The sequence below is a fragment of the Labrus bergylta genome, chromosome 15 (genome assembly GCF_963930695.1).
Source record: "Labrus bergylta chromosome 15, fLabBer1.1, whole genome shotgun sequence".
Classification (NCBI taxonomy): domain Eukaryota; kingdom Metazoa; phylum Chordata; class Actinopteri; order Labriformes; family Labridae; genus Labrus; species Labrus bergylta.
Window position 1 is genome coordinate 27,548,983 of NC_089209.1, and position 15,130 is coordinate 27,564,112.

Below are 15,130 nucleotides of genomic sequence, written 5' to 3' on the forward strand. Positions count from 1 at the left end.
TGTTGTTCTCCACTCTTTTGTGGATGTTGTCATTCCATTGGATTACACATAGCATTGATATAAAGACAAATATTATCATTATAACGTTGTATAGCGGACTCTGTTGCTATGGCCGCTACTTCCGCGTTGTTTATTTACATCATGTCTTACGTCGGGAAATCCCCCGTGCACCCACCCCCCGCGACGGTATTTGAGACACGAAACGCGGCCCATTGGTTGATTTTCTTGAAGGACATTGGGCTTGTCCAATGAAATCTCTCAGCCCTCCTCGGCCCGCCCCTCCCCTCCCCGGCCAAAGGTTATCAAATTTTGTCATTAAGCTAGCTGACCGGAGTTGGAGAGAAGTGAGTGTGAGTGAGTGTGAATTGAAATGGAGAAGAAACAACAAACGCGCAAGGGGGGCGCAGAGAAGCTCAGAGAAAAAAGGCTAAAAAGCCTACAAGTGGACGCAGCAAAATGTGCCAAAATCACTAATATGTTTGCAAGTTCGACTGCAGCAGCGAGTGCAGGGCCGTCGAGTGCACAGGTGGATTCTTCGGAGGAAGAGGAGGAAGAGAGAGAGAGACGTGACCCAGCAGCAGGGACAGATTGAGGAGGAGGAGGTCAGAATAGCTACTGTCAGCCCGGGAAGAAGTGTGTGTGTGTGTGTGTGTGTGTGTGTGTGTGTGTGTGTGTGCGTGTGTGTGTGTGTGGTGGGGATTGGCATGCATTTGAGCGTTTGTCTGCAACCTGCATCAGTAGCAAAGAAGCCACCTGCATTATACATTGCGTGATTGTCGTCGACGTGGAGAGGAGAAAACTTAAATAACTTATCCACAACAAATTAATGAGTGGTCGGCTTCAGAACGCACTCAACTTTCTGAGATCTGAAGTCAGTCATGATTGGTCGAAATTGTTGTCAATCTTGACGCAGTATAACAAGCAAACCTATCAAATGTCTTTGCGCAGACAGACAGGTATACGTAGGCTACACACGCCCGCAGTCAGAAAGACACTGGAATGACACAGAAAACAGAAATGATGATAGCCCGTGGAATTAACAATGAAAATGTTTTGGGATGTGTGTACATCTTCACTAAATAGTATCTGGGGAAATTGTAGGCTAAAAGTGTGCAAATGCTCAACTCTTCCATGTAGGCTACTGCGCTTTATTTGAATTTTTTAAACAACACAATGTGCGCATATATTCTCTGGTATGTCGTGTGCCTCCGCATATCGTATAAATAATCATGGTGGGCCGCCATGGCCAAAAATGCCAGGGCCATTTTTTGGTCCCAGTCCATCCCTGTCCATGATGACCTGCCTGTACTCCTGTTCGCTCCCCTTAGACACACACCCCACGATGGCTGTGTCATCGGAGAACTTCTGCAGGTGGCAACTCCCAGAGTTGTAACAGAAGTCCGAGGTGTACAGGGTGAAGAGAAAAGGGGAGAGAACTGTCCCCTGCGGGGCCCCTGTACTGCAGACCACCATGTCAGACTCACAGTCCTGAAGCCTCACATACTGTGGTCTGTTGGTGAGATAGTCCGTTGTCCATGCAGCCAGGTGACAGTCCAGTCCCGCCCTCTCTAGCTTCCCCCTGAGCAGTGCAGGCTGGATGTTGTTGAAGGCACTGGAGAAGTCAAAGAACATGACCCTCACAGTGCTGCCGGTGTTCTCCAGGTGAGTCCAGGATCTCTGCAGCAGGTAGATGACGGCGTCATCCGCCCCGATGTTCGGCTGGTAGGCAAACTGTAGAGGATCCAGATTTGAAGTCACCAGGGGGCGGAGGTTGTTGAGGATGATCCTCTCCATGGTCTTCATCAGGTGAGAGGTGAGGGCCACAGGTCTGAAGTGGTTAGGCTCCCTGGGGTGAGATGTCTTTGGGACTGGCACCACGCAGGAAGTCTTCCACAGAGTCGGTACCCTCTCCAGTCTCAGGTTAAAGATGTGCAGAAGAACCTCACAGAGCTGGTCTGCACAGTCCTTCAGGAGTCTGGAGCTCATGCCGTCGGGACCTGTGGCCTTCCTCGCCTTGATCTTCCTCAGCTGACTTCTCACCTGATCAGCTGTTATGGAGAGGCCGGAAGAGGAGGAGGAGAGGGTTGTTGAGGGGGCATCGGTCGAGGAGGAGGAGAGGGCTGTTGAGGGGGGTGGCAGGGTACTCAGATGGAGTGTCTGAGAAGCGGGCTGGTCTGCGCTCTGGTGGGTGGGGGTGGGGGTGGGGGTGGGGTTGGGAGCAGAATCAAATCTACTGAAGAACAGATTCAGTTCATTTGCCCACTCCTTGTCTCCTGCTTCAGGGCCCCTCCCACACCTTCTGCTGTGACCTGAGATGTTATTCAGCCCCCTCCAGACTTCTCTTGCATTTTTATGTTGTAAATGCTCCTCCATCTTTGCCCGGTAGCTGGCTTTCCCCTCCTTGATTTTTCCTTGAGCTCCTTCTGCACCCTCCTCAGCTCCTCTCTATCTCCAGATCTAAAAACCCTTCTCTTTTCATTGAGCAGGGTTTTCAGCTCAGGGGTCACCCAGGGTTTGTTGTTGGAGAAACACTGTATTTTTTTGGTGGGTACAGTGTTCTCAACACAGAAGTTTATGTAGTCTGTGATGCAGTGAGTTAAACCGCCGATGTCCTCTCCATGTGGGCTGCACAGCGCCTCCCAGTCAGTGGTGTCGAAGCAGTCCTGCAGTGCCTCAGTGGCCTCCTTAGACCACTTCTTAACATACCTGGTTGTGGGGGTTTGTTTTTTCACCATAGGTATGTAAATGGAATGCAGTCTTACCAGGTTGTGGTCTGAGTGCCCCAGTGGGGGAGGGGTGATGATCTGTATGCATCCTTGGTGTTTGCATACAGTAAGTCCAAAGTTTTATTGTCCCTGGTATGGCAGTCAACATATTGAGTGAAATTATGGTTAAAAGGGTAACGGGACGCCAGTTTTATATTAATAACGGGTCTTTGTCTGGTTTTGGTAGAAGAGATATAATTCCTTGCTTCATTGTAGTTGCCATCTCTCCTTGTACATGGACTTTGAATAAGTTCCCAAAACTGCATATAGAATTCAACAGACAGACCATCAATACCTGGTGCTTTGCCTTTCTTCATTGAGAACAGCGCCTCTTTAACTTCAGCTGTAGTTAGTTCAGACTCACATATAAGTTTGAGGTCTTCATCTACAGAAGGTATATGTTTGAATTTTTTCCAGAAAACGTTCACAGTCATCAGCCTTAAACTTTGATTCTTATTGTTTAACATCAAATAAGTTAAAAAATTAGAAATGACCTGAGGGTCTTCAGAAGGGACACCATCAATATAAAGAGTGGTTAAAGCTTTCCTTTTAGAGTTCCTTTTCTCTAAAGCAAAGAAGTAGTTTGTGCTTCTTTCACCTTCTTCTAACCATTTGGCTCTCGATCTAATGAAGGAACCTTTCACAAGTTCAAGATACATTTGATCCATCTGTAGCTGCAGGTCCTTCAATAGAAGTTCTTCTTCCAAATGAAGAAGATCTTTCGTCAGTAGAAGGTCGAGTTCATGTATTAAGGTTGTTTCTTTCATTCTTTTTTCATTTTTCAATTCCTTACTTCTTTTGATGGCAACACATCTGACCTTGTATTTGAAAAATTCCCAGCTTTTCTTATAATGATTCACTAGGCTTTCTTCAAGGAGTTCCTCTATAAGAATTTTAACAGAGTCATTAAATAAATGATCTTTTAATAGAGAATTATTCAATTCCCAATATCCTCGCAAATGAGATGTTTCCTTGTTAGCACCTAGTTTCAGAATGAGTTGTTTATAGTCTGATAAAGGGGCGTACAGATGATTCACCTCCTTCACAAACTGAAGTGCACAAGAGGAGATTAAGAATTCTCCATTTTAAGGTTAAATTCCTATTGCACCAAGTAAACTATTTTTTGTTAGGGTTGAAAAACCGCCACACGTTGGTTAAAGAGAGGTTAGAGCAGAAAAGAAACAAGGTTGTTACTTTGTGAAGCTTGTTTTAGTCTAGGTGGGTATCTGTCCATGATGTCATCAGAAATTTTGGTATTTGTTTGTCAGATCTTTTAACTTGCAGGTTATTTCATCAAACAAGGTTTTGTTGGAGGCATGGGAGTTAAACCCGTATATATTACAGACAATAAAGGTAGTGTTGTCTTGTTTAATTATCATTATGATCCATCTATCTATACCATCTATCGCGATAATATCTATCTAATATAATCTATTTTGTTTTTTTGGACATGAATGAGGATTTTCGTTCCTCAATGCATTCATATGCATGGAAATCCCTGGAGCACCAGATGGATGTTATGAGTAAATTTCCCCGTTGTGGGATAAATAAAGGATTATCTTATCTTATCAAACCTCTTATCTAGAGACGGCCTCAGAAACAAAAGCAAGACCGGCTAAGAAATCTAAAAAACTGGCCAGCGAGCAGGAAAGAACAGCCAGCTGTGTCCAACTCGGTCTTGCTCTCTATCATGGAGAGAATTGAGAGGATGCAGGAAGAATAACTTGAAACAACAGTTAAAGACAATACGAACACCATTAAAAGTCTAACAGACTCTCTCCAATTCATGGGAAACCAGGTGGGGGAGGTAGCAGTTAAGGTTGAAACTCTGCAGAAAAGAGTTCAAGTCTTGGAGAAAGAAAATGTTGTGCTGAAGGACAAATGCAATGACCTGGATGCCCACCAGAGGAGATGGAATATTGGAGTTGCTGGGGTCTCTGAACAAGCAGGCGAGAACTTCAAAAAGATCATCATCCACCTGTTCAGACATGTTTCTCCCGACATCGCAGCTCAGCGGGCCTTCTCGGGGGACATCAAACACAGATTGGGTCTCCTCTCTGGAGAGGCTCGCTCAAGCCGCAGCATCATCGTGCAGTTCCTGTCACGTTCTCACAGGGACAAGATCTGGAGGGACGCCAAAACATCAACCTGGCTCACGGAAAGGAGGATAAAGATCTTTGAAGATCTGACGCTGGAAACTAAGGACGCCAGAAACAAACTGTGGCCGTTGGTGGAGCAGGTGAGGAAGGATGGGAAGGAAGCTGGCTTTAGAGGACCCTTTGCACATATTGATGGTAAGAGAGTCAAAATAAAAGACATGTAAGTGATGACATGAGGCTGCAAAGACACAGTACAACTCCACAGTAGGTGAGATGAAAATGGCTCTCAAATGCATAAGGCGCTTGAAAATGCATTGTATTTTGACTATGCGTGTTCTTTGCGTTAAAACTACTGTTATTATGTGTAGCCTATATGCTGCTGCCTCCATCCTTCCCCGGTTGGACATCGGCCCACTTATCCTAATAATTTTCATAGGTAGATGACCTGATAGACATGATTTATGGCCGCCAGTAGAGGGTGAGCCAGCACCTTATTTAAATTACCCCCAGGGGATACATGATCGTTTAATTTTTTGTTGCTACTAACTTCCAAAAAGTAGGCTAGTTTAATCCTTTCAGTCATGTAGAGATTTAATAAATGAGGAGTAACATTTCCTTTTCCTTGCATCCTTTGTTTTGTTGTCTCTGATGATAAGCTCCATGCACGAACAATTTTCTTTCAGGCAGTTTTAAGTGCGTTATTTAATATTATTTAGTACCTGAATAAACTCTTTATTTTGGTAAGAGAGACTTAATCAGTAATTTTGAGTTGACTGAAGAGAAGTATGACTTAGCACTTATATTTAAGCCCTTTAAGATACAGCTTTATTAATCTATTGCAGTAGCTGCAGTAGCTTCTGTGCTCATCCTAAAACAGGATTTTGAGTTTTGTGTTATTTGTCTTTTTGTTTTTCTTTCCACACTTTTCAGGGAAACTGTTGTAATATTAGTCTTTAATGTCTATTAATACATTTAATTCACTTAATGTCATGTCTTTAAATGTCAGAGGTATTAGGGATATCACTAAAAGGAAGGCGATCTTTCTATTATGTAAAAGAAGTGACGCTGATTTACTTCTACTTCAGGTAACACATTCTTGCGATTCTAATTTAAAATTCTGGAAAACACAGTGGGGTAACACTGCTCATTTTAGCCATGGTACAAATCACTCAGCTGGGGTTTCAATATTTTTACATAAATTCAAAGGAGATAGCACGTGTGTCGTTGTAGGGTGAGTATCAGAGTATCAGAGTAACGTCAGTGTTGAGTTTTTCTTCTGTGACTCTTGGATGTGTGTCAGATGTCCGGGTTTCAGGATCTTAAAGATTTGTTCAGACGGCGGCTGCTCGCTGCGGTTATCAGAGATATATCAGAGGCAACAACATGTGGATACGAAGAGGAGCTCCACCGACAAAGAAAAGTGCTGGATGTGATTTTAATACCTGAAATCAAGCTGCAGAGAGCAGGTAGGTTTTCTTTCCACTGCTGGAAACGTGTTTCCTGCTCATGTTTCAGGGAGCAGAGCCTTTAGTCCATAGACGCACACAGCACAGTGTTAGCCGCAGCTAGCTCCTGCTAACAACATCATTGACTTTACTTAAAGACTCTTTAGTCTGGACTTATTGACTCCACCAATGGATCTTTGTGTTCATTTTAGTACTTAAAGTAGATATGATTATTGGAGATACGGTTTAGAAACGTTAAATACATGCTATTCACAGAGGAGGAAAGAAGATTCCTTACTGGAATACTTTTACTTAAGTTGTTTTTTTAAGTGATGTACTTAAAGGTCCCATATTATGCTTTTTCTGGTTTTATATGCTCTTCAGTGTATTTTCCAAGTGTCCTGTGCATGTTTAGGCACATCCATGTGCAAAAATTCAAAGTCCGCGGAAACGCTGCTTCTCCTACCTCCTCCTGTTAGCTGTAGCATTAGCTGCAGCATTAGCTGCATGTAACGCTCGGTTCTAGCCCCCCTCGATAAAAATGTGTCAGTCCGACGTCATTGTCAGTGTGATATCACTGATCTAAGCCCATTGGCTCGTTGTTGCAAGCCCTGCAGCTCATGTTGAAATTTCCAAGACGCATGCTGAGCAACTGACCAATAATGACAGAGCAGATCGGTAGACCAATCAGAGCAGACTTGGCCCACGTGGGGTCTAACAGTGTGGGCTCAACAGAGTGCAGCTGACGGACTCAGAACGGAGAGGGAGCAAGGAGGAGCAGGACATGAAAACAGACACTTTTTTCAGACTTTATCTATTGTGAACATACAAAAGTAGGTACATAGATTAAATATATGAACCCCAAAAAGGGCATAATATGGGCTCTTTAAATCAAATCCGTTACTGAGTACAGGCTGAGGCTCCTCCACTGCCAGGACCGGAAATACACTCAAGCAATTTCAAAATAAAATCGGGCTGTACTTCCAGTTTAGCGTTTCATTCATTTAAACTCTTTTACGGAATTTACGCAAAATACTTCAGTATAAAACTGTAAAGTTACTTCCATTTGAAACGTTTTAGTCATGTATTTATATGAACATGAATACATTTAATGAATATTAATAAATATAACTCATTACTACCGTGACTCCTTTGAATTGATTTTCAACTGCCTCACGATGAATCTTTACATCCCTTTTAATTTCCTTTGCAAGTCACAACCTGTTTAATTGATCAACTGAACAAACTACTTGTGACAGGTGTTACCGGCCTGAGCCTGTCCCTTTAAGTAGGTGGCTGATGGGAAATGTAGGTGTTGCTCCCCCGACCTGGCCTTGGGGTGCCAGGGAGGAGTGTGTCTTTACCCTGCAGTGGTCTGTCTGTATGTAAATACAAAGAAGCAACAAAGTTTAGCTGTATTCAGCTCAGCTGCAGGATTTATTCTCTGTTTCCTTTACATATTAAACATACATCTTCTCTGTAACTAATATTACATTTACATTGCATTACCTATTAAACAATATATTATGTTAACCTGAATAGCTGTGGTATTTCCTTACTCAAATTAGCATACTCAGATATTACACATTCACACATAACTAATGTCTCTTCTTGAGTCAACCAGAAACATACACACATAAATTAGAACATGAAATGTTCACATTAGCTCTCTGTATGATTTCTGAATCATTATCAAAACATAACAAACCCCTTTGTGTCTCAGCTTTTCCACGTGCTCCGTAATGTTACTATGCATTAGCAACAGGTGCGCTAGCCTAGCATGCTAGTGTACATCTTCACATTTCTACTTTTCACACATACATAACTGTAAAAATACTCTGTTTCAAACCTTGTGCTTTACTGACAAAACTCCAAACACTCTTAACAATTATACTGGTGTTTATGCATGTGGTTTTGAGGACAATAAACCCACCTGTATGTAAATACAAAGAAGCAACAAAGTTTAGCTGTGTTCAGCTCGGCTGCAGGATTAATCCTGCAGAACTTGCCTCTTTGGGGTATTATGCTCAACACAAGCGCTGTGCGCCCTCTTGCGACATGGTTCGGTATTGCAATAACATTGTAACTAGCTTTAAAATCTTTGAGATACATAAACATAAAAAATTATATTGGGGTCTCTTTTTAACTCATTTAACTTGTTCTTTAGCAATGAACTGTATTTTCACTATAATGAACTTTTCCACTGTCCCAATGACTTTGAACCTATTTATACAATTATTTATTTAAATCTTTAATAACCTTTGTTTTTAGCTTAAGACAAAACACATTTTGAATATATAAATAGTAATTGTGTAAGACACTTAACCCTGCTTTGCTCCTGTTGCTTCATGGCGGTGTATGAATGGATTACTGATGTATGTTGCTTTGGATAAAAGCATCTGCTAAGTGAATTGTAACATTGTAAATAATTATGACCACATTTTTCAACCCTTTACATAGGCAATGAGAAGTTGTGTGAGTCTCCCGCAACGAGTACGAGTATGTGTGCAGGTACAGGTGTCTATGAATAAAGTGACCCGGTTAAGTGAATCTACAGCGTCTCTCCTCATGCTTTGTGCACCTAATAAATGGACGATTTGTTACCAGCCTAAAACGAGCCAAGAAGCTTCCCTGAACCACGGTTAAGGACGAAGAAGCTAAAAAGGTAACACTGGGGGCTTGTCCGGTATTCGAACAATGATCGGCGGTGACTCCACAGACTGTGATGATGAACCATATGGAGCAAAGGAGAGAATCCCCACGCTGCTGCCAGGTCAGTTTGATGGATCAGATTCATGAAAATACTTTCTTTATCAGTTTGAAAGCTGTGCCAAGGCTAACCGCTGGACTGAAAAGACCATGGCCGTCCAACTCAGGTTCAGTCTGGCTGGCGCAGCTGGTGCCATTGTTCACAAAAATCCCAAGTCTGCCAGGATGAGCTACCAGCGCATTGTGGAGGAAATAGAGACTGCTTACGGGCCCTGCTCTGAGCATGCTGCAGCCATCAGCATTGAACTGAGGCAGAGAGTCAGGAGACCAGGTGAGACCTTCCACACACTCAGAGATGACATCTACGAGAAGGTCTTGATATTGTATGCTGACCGGAGTGAGACAGAGCAGGACGGCATCAGTGTGGAGATCTTCACCAACACCCTGGCAGATGCTGAGGTGGTTCAAAAACTGCTGGAGGAGCACCCTCACACTCTAGCCAAAGCCTATGATATCGCACACAGGTATGAAGCCACAAGGATGACTGCCCGGGCCGTAACACAGTTAATGTGTCCAGGGGGCTGCAGTGCTGCAACCCAGGGAAGCCGAACAGCGACACTACGTGAACCCGCTTCTGCTCCAGTGTGTGAAGTCACAGGAAGCACACACAGAACACCCACCAGACCATCACAAGGGGCCCTGAAACCCAATCAGCAGCAACAAAAGCAGGTACAAAAAGACTGGTTTAGGAGAAGTTATCTGCCACAACTGTTCCGGTGTGGGACACATTCAGAAAGCCTGCCCTTCCCCCCGTCAACCCCCACAGCCTTCCTCCAATACCAACCAAAACCCATGCCCCGACACCAGCACAGTGGTCATCAGCACCAACAGCCAGGAGGAAGAAATGTGTGTCATGATCGAGATTCATGGAGTCAAAATCTGCGCTTTGTTGGACTCTGGAGCACGGACAAACGTGCTGCCTCTCCATCATTTTAACTCCTTTAAGCCCCCTATTCAGCCGTCTACAACACAAGTCCTTTAAGGCATTGGACCTGATGGTTTAGCCATCTTAGGAGAAGTCATCCTGCCTTTGCATGTTGCGGGCAGGTTTGCTCAAGTGAACTTTATCATGGCTGACACAGCTGCAAATACAGAAGTTATCCTGGGTCATCCTATCCTGCAACAGACGCAGGCCCCCCTGGACTATGGCCGCAGAGAGATAACACTCTTCAGTGTAAACGGCGCTAGCCACCAAGATGAGGCACACCTTGTCAGGGTGGCGCGTACAAGAGTGTTGGAGGCAGGATGTGAATATGTAGTCCCCGGCGATTCAAGTCTTCACGGTGCTGCAGAAAGAGACATGATGTTAAGCCCAACTAAAGGTTTCATTAAAAAACAACATGTTTTAGTGGCTCATGCTGTGGTGCTGCCACAGGGCTCCACCAGCATCCCCATCAGAGTCTTCAACCCTGGTGCTGCACCTGTCACTTTAAAGAGAGGAGCTGTCACAGGAGTCCTTCAGTCTGCACAGGTGTTGGAGGGTGTGGAACCCCTGTCCACAAGCACATCTGCAGTGTTTGAGCATGTTCACCCTGTCTCTGTTTCTGTTCCCAGTCACCTGCGTGTCCTGTATGCCGAGAGCTGCTCCTGCCTGTCAGAGGAAGACCGCAAGCTGGCTAATCTGGTACATTCATACAGAGTGGCATGCATATACCTCCATTCAATAAGATGAAATGCACGTTCGGCATCCAGAGAAATAATTGTAGGCGTACTGTTTACTTGGCATTTAGCGTACATTATATTAAATAATCGAGGAGTGTTAAAAAAAGAATATCTGCCAGATAAGAAGCCATTTTGGTGAGGACATAATAACGAAGGAATATGTCTACCAAGTCTAGTGGCCAGTATTTTAGCTACCACTTTCTGGCCCTAATTTAAGAGACTGAGAGGTCTATACGCCATTGGATGTGAGTCATCCCTCCCTTTTTTCAGTATCAAACAAATATTAGCCTTATAAGAGGATTGTGAAAATATTTTGTTCTTAATAGAGTGAGTAATCATTTTTAGCAGCAAGGGAGCAATCTGATCACAGTTGGACTTGAAAAACTCTGCACCTAACCCATCTGGGCTAACTGTGGTTCAGTTGGTAGAGCCGGTCATCTTACAACCAGAAAGTTGTGGGTTCAATCCCCAGCTGCCCAACATGTACTTGGGCAAGACCCTTAACCCTGAATAACTCCTGTGCTCTCAAGGTGATAAAATACCTTTTTTGTAACGTCCCTGATATGAGAGAGGGAAGTAAGTGCAGCAGTTTATCTAAAATAATTTGGACAGCGGCACAGGGAAACAGTGAGTAATGGCGTTAAAGTAGCGGATATCTCTGATTATGGAATCTCCAATAACTAAGGTTGTGGGGGGAATGAGAGGTGGAGGAGATGATACGCGGGAGCTTATCGGATCGGATAGGCCTACTGGTCGCTGCATCTGCGCGGGGGACGGCGATTGTTGGTGGAGGGTCCGCGATTGGAGACCCTGCCCGAGGGAGACCCCCTGAGCGTCTGGCAACAGCCTCCCGCAACATTAAGCGGCGCTTCATTCCGGCTGCGGCCGACCAAGTACTCCTATCAGCACTCGCCTCCCGCGAAGATGCACTGGTGCTGACAGCTGCTGTAGCAGGGAGTCTCAGGTCAGGTGAAGCAAGGATTTCCGCCAGATCGGCCTGGTTGACTGAAGCCTCATCCATCAGGGTGACACTGTTTCTTATTTAGTCTTGTACATATTACTCTTCTTTGCGTATTGTGATACTTGTACATAAGAGAGCACAGTTCACCGAAGTTCAATTCCTTGTGTGTGTAAGCATCCCGTATCCAGCTCCGCTCTGGGTGGCAGCTTGTTACGGCAGCTCCGACCCCCCTCGTTATTGTTTTCTAGTTTATTTTGTTAATATTGACTGTTTGTTGCTGTAACTTCGCGAGTAACTCCAACTCCAAACAACAAACATGGATATTCTTCTTTTTGGAGTATTAGTTATGTTTTTCTTTCTCTGTGGACTCTTTAAAACTTCCTCGGGAGACCCATTCAGTCACGGCTCCATTGTTTACACCCGTGAACAGCTGACTGCGCTGTGCCAGCTTCGGTTACAACCGGTTACTCGTTTTTTTTTTAAATCTTTTTTTACATTATTGTATTTTTTTATTTAAATGATGTAAATATGTTTGATCTGTTTTTAACTTTTATTTTTATTTTTTATAAGTATATTCCTGTCCCCTGTTTTCTGGAGCTGCTGTAATGAGCAAATTTCCCCCACGGGGGATCAATAAAGTATATCTTTATCTTTATCTCTTTATCTGTATCTCTTTATCTTTACCAGCCGAAAGACCGGACATCCCCGCAGAACTACGGAGGAAGAGAAGGGGATGCAGAGCCGGAGTGAAGTGTCGGGAAAAGAAAAGACGGTACAAACCATCCGTCTTCAATTATGGGGAATGTAAGATCTCTCCCTAATAAGATGGAGGAGCTGACGGCACTCACCTGGCTTCAGAGGGAGTACAGGGAGTGTAGCATCATGCAGTTCACGGAGACATGGCTGAATGAACTCACTCCAGACACGCTCGTAACTCTGGATGGCTTCCACCTCATCAGAGCGGACCGGAGCGTGAGGGAGAGCGGTATGAAGAAAGGCGGGAGAATAGCGATGTATGTGAATGAGAGGTGGTGTAACTCTGGGCACATCACCGTTAAAGAACAACGCTGCACTAAGGATGTGGAGCTGCTGGCTGTAAGCATTCGGCCATATTACCTGCCGAGGGAGTTTTCACACGTCATCGCTGTGACTGTTTACAGAGCTGAGGAGGGTGCAGAAGGAGCTCAAGATAAAAATCAAGGAGGGGAAAGCCAGCTACCGGGAAAAGATGGAGGAGCATTTACAACATAAAAATGCAAGAGAAGTCTGGAGGGGCCTGAATAACATCTCAGGTCACAGCAGAAGGTGTGGGAGGGGCCCTGAAGCAGGAGACAAGGAGTGGGCAAATGAACTGAATCTGTTCTTCAATAGATTTGATTCTGCTCCCAACCCCACCCCCACCCCCACCCCCACCCACCAGAGTGCAGACCAGCCTGCTTCTCAGACATCCATCTGAGTACCCTGAGTACCCTGCTACCCCCCTCAACACTCCATCTGAGTACCCTGAGTACCCTGCTACCCCCCTCAACAGCCCTCTCCTTCTCCTCCTCCTCCACAGATGCCCCCTCAACAACCCCCTCCTCCTCCTCTTCTTCCTCCTCCTCCGACGGCCTCTCCATAACATCTGATCAGGTGAGAAGTCAGCTGAGGAAGATCAAGGTGAGGAAGGCCACAGGTCCCGACGGCATCAGCTCCAGACTCCTGAAGGACTGTGCAGACCAGCTCTGTGAGGTTCTTCTGCACATCTTCAACCTGAGACAGGAGAGGGTACCGACTCTGTGGAAGACTTCCTGCGTGGTGCCAGTCCCAAAGACATCTCACCCCAGGGAGCCTAACCACTTCAGACCTGTGGCCCTCACCTCTCACCTGATGAAGACCATGGAGAGGATCGTCCTCAACAACCTCCACCCCCTGGTGACTTCAAATCTGGATCCTCTGCAGTTCGCCTACCAGCCGAACATCGGGGCGGATGACGCCGTCCCTACCTGCTGCAGAGATCCTGGACTCACCTGGAGAACACCGGCAGCACTGTGAGGGTCATGTTCTTTGACTTCTCCAGTGCCTTTAACACCATCCAGCCTGCACTGCTCAGGGGGAAGCTAGAGAGGGCGGGACTGGACTGTCACCTGGCTGCATGGACAACGGACTATCTCACCAACAGACCACAGTACGTGAGGCTTCAGGACTGTGAGTCTGACGTGGTGGTCTGCAGTACAGGGGCCCCGCAGGGGACAGTTCTCTCCCCTTTTCTCTTCACCCTGTACACCTCGGACTTCTGCTACAACTCTGGGAGCTGCCACCTGCAGAAGTTCTCCGATGACACAGCCATCGTGGGGTTTGTGTCTAAGGGGAGCGAACAGGAGTACAGGGAGGTCATCATGGACTTTGTCGACTGGAGTGAGCTCAACTACCTTCAGCTCAACGCCAGCAAGACAAAGGAGATGGTGATTGACTTCTGCAGGAAGTCCGAGCGACTCTCTTCTTCTTTACTGTGAAGGAGCAGATAAATGAGTGCACTGGGGAACATCCAGGGCTTGGACATCGAGAGGGTGGAGACGTACACATACCTGGGTATTCACCTCAACAATAAACTGGACTGGTCACACAACACCGACGTTCTGTACAAGAAGGACCAATTTCGACTTCACCTGCTGAGGCGACTGAGGTTCTTTGGAGTATGCAGGACTCTGCTACAGACTTTTTATGACACTGTGGTGGCGTCTGCACTTTTCTATGCAGTGGTCTGCTGGGGAGGAGGGAGCACAGAGAGAGACAGGAAGAGACTGAACAGACTGGTCAGGAGGGCCAGTTCTGTCTTGGACTGTCCTCTGGACTCTGTAGAGGAGGTGGGTGAGAGGAGGATGTTAGTTAAGCTGACATCCATCATGGACAACCCCTCTCACCCCCTGTAGACACTGTGGGGGCCCTGAGCAGCTCCTTCAGCAGCAGACTCAGACACCCACCCTGCAAGACAGAGCACTACCGCAGGTCGTTCATCCCATCTGCAGTCAGACTGTTCAATCAGACTCTTTAACAACATCACCACCTCATGACTCATTTCAGTAATGCTACACACTGTGTTTTTTAATAACAATAACTATTTCCAGTGTAGTTACTGTGTAATTTTCCATTATTGTATTTTTTATTTAACTGATGTAAATATGTTTGATTTGATTTTTAACTTCTTGTTATTTTTAATAATTATATTCTCCTGTTTTCTTGAGATGCTGTAATGCACAAATTTCCCCCACGTGGGATCAATAAAGTTTATCTTCATCTTTGTCTTTATCATACCTGGCCAAGAAAGCTGATTCTGATGTCAGATGACATCTACAGGTTTTGTCATTCAGTTTGTGATCAAAGGCTGCAGCAGTTTTGTGCCCAGTGGCCTCTGCACTCTTAATTAATCCTGTGCATGTTCAGGTGTCA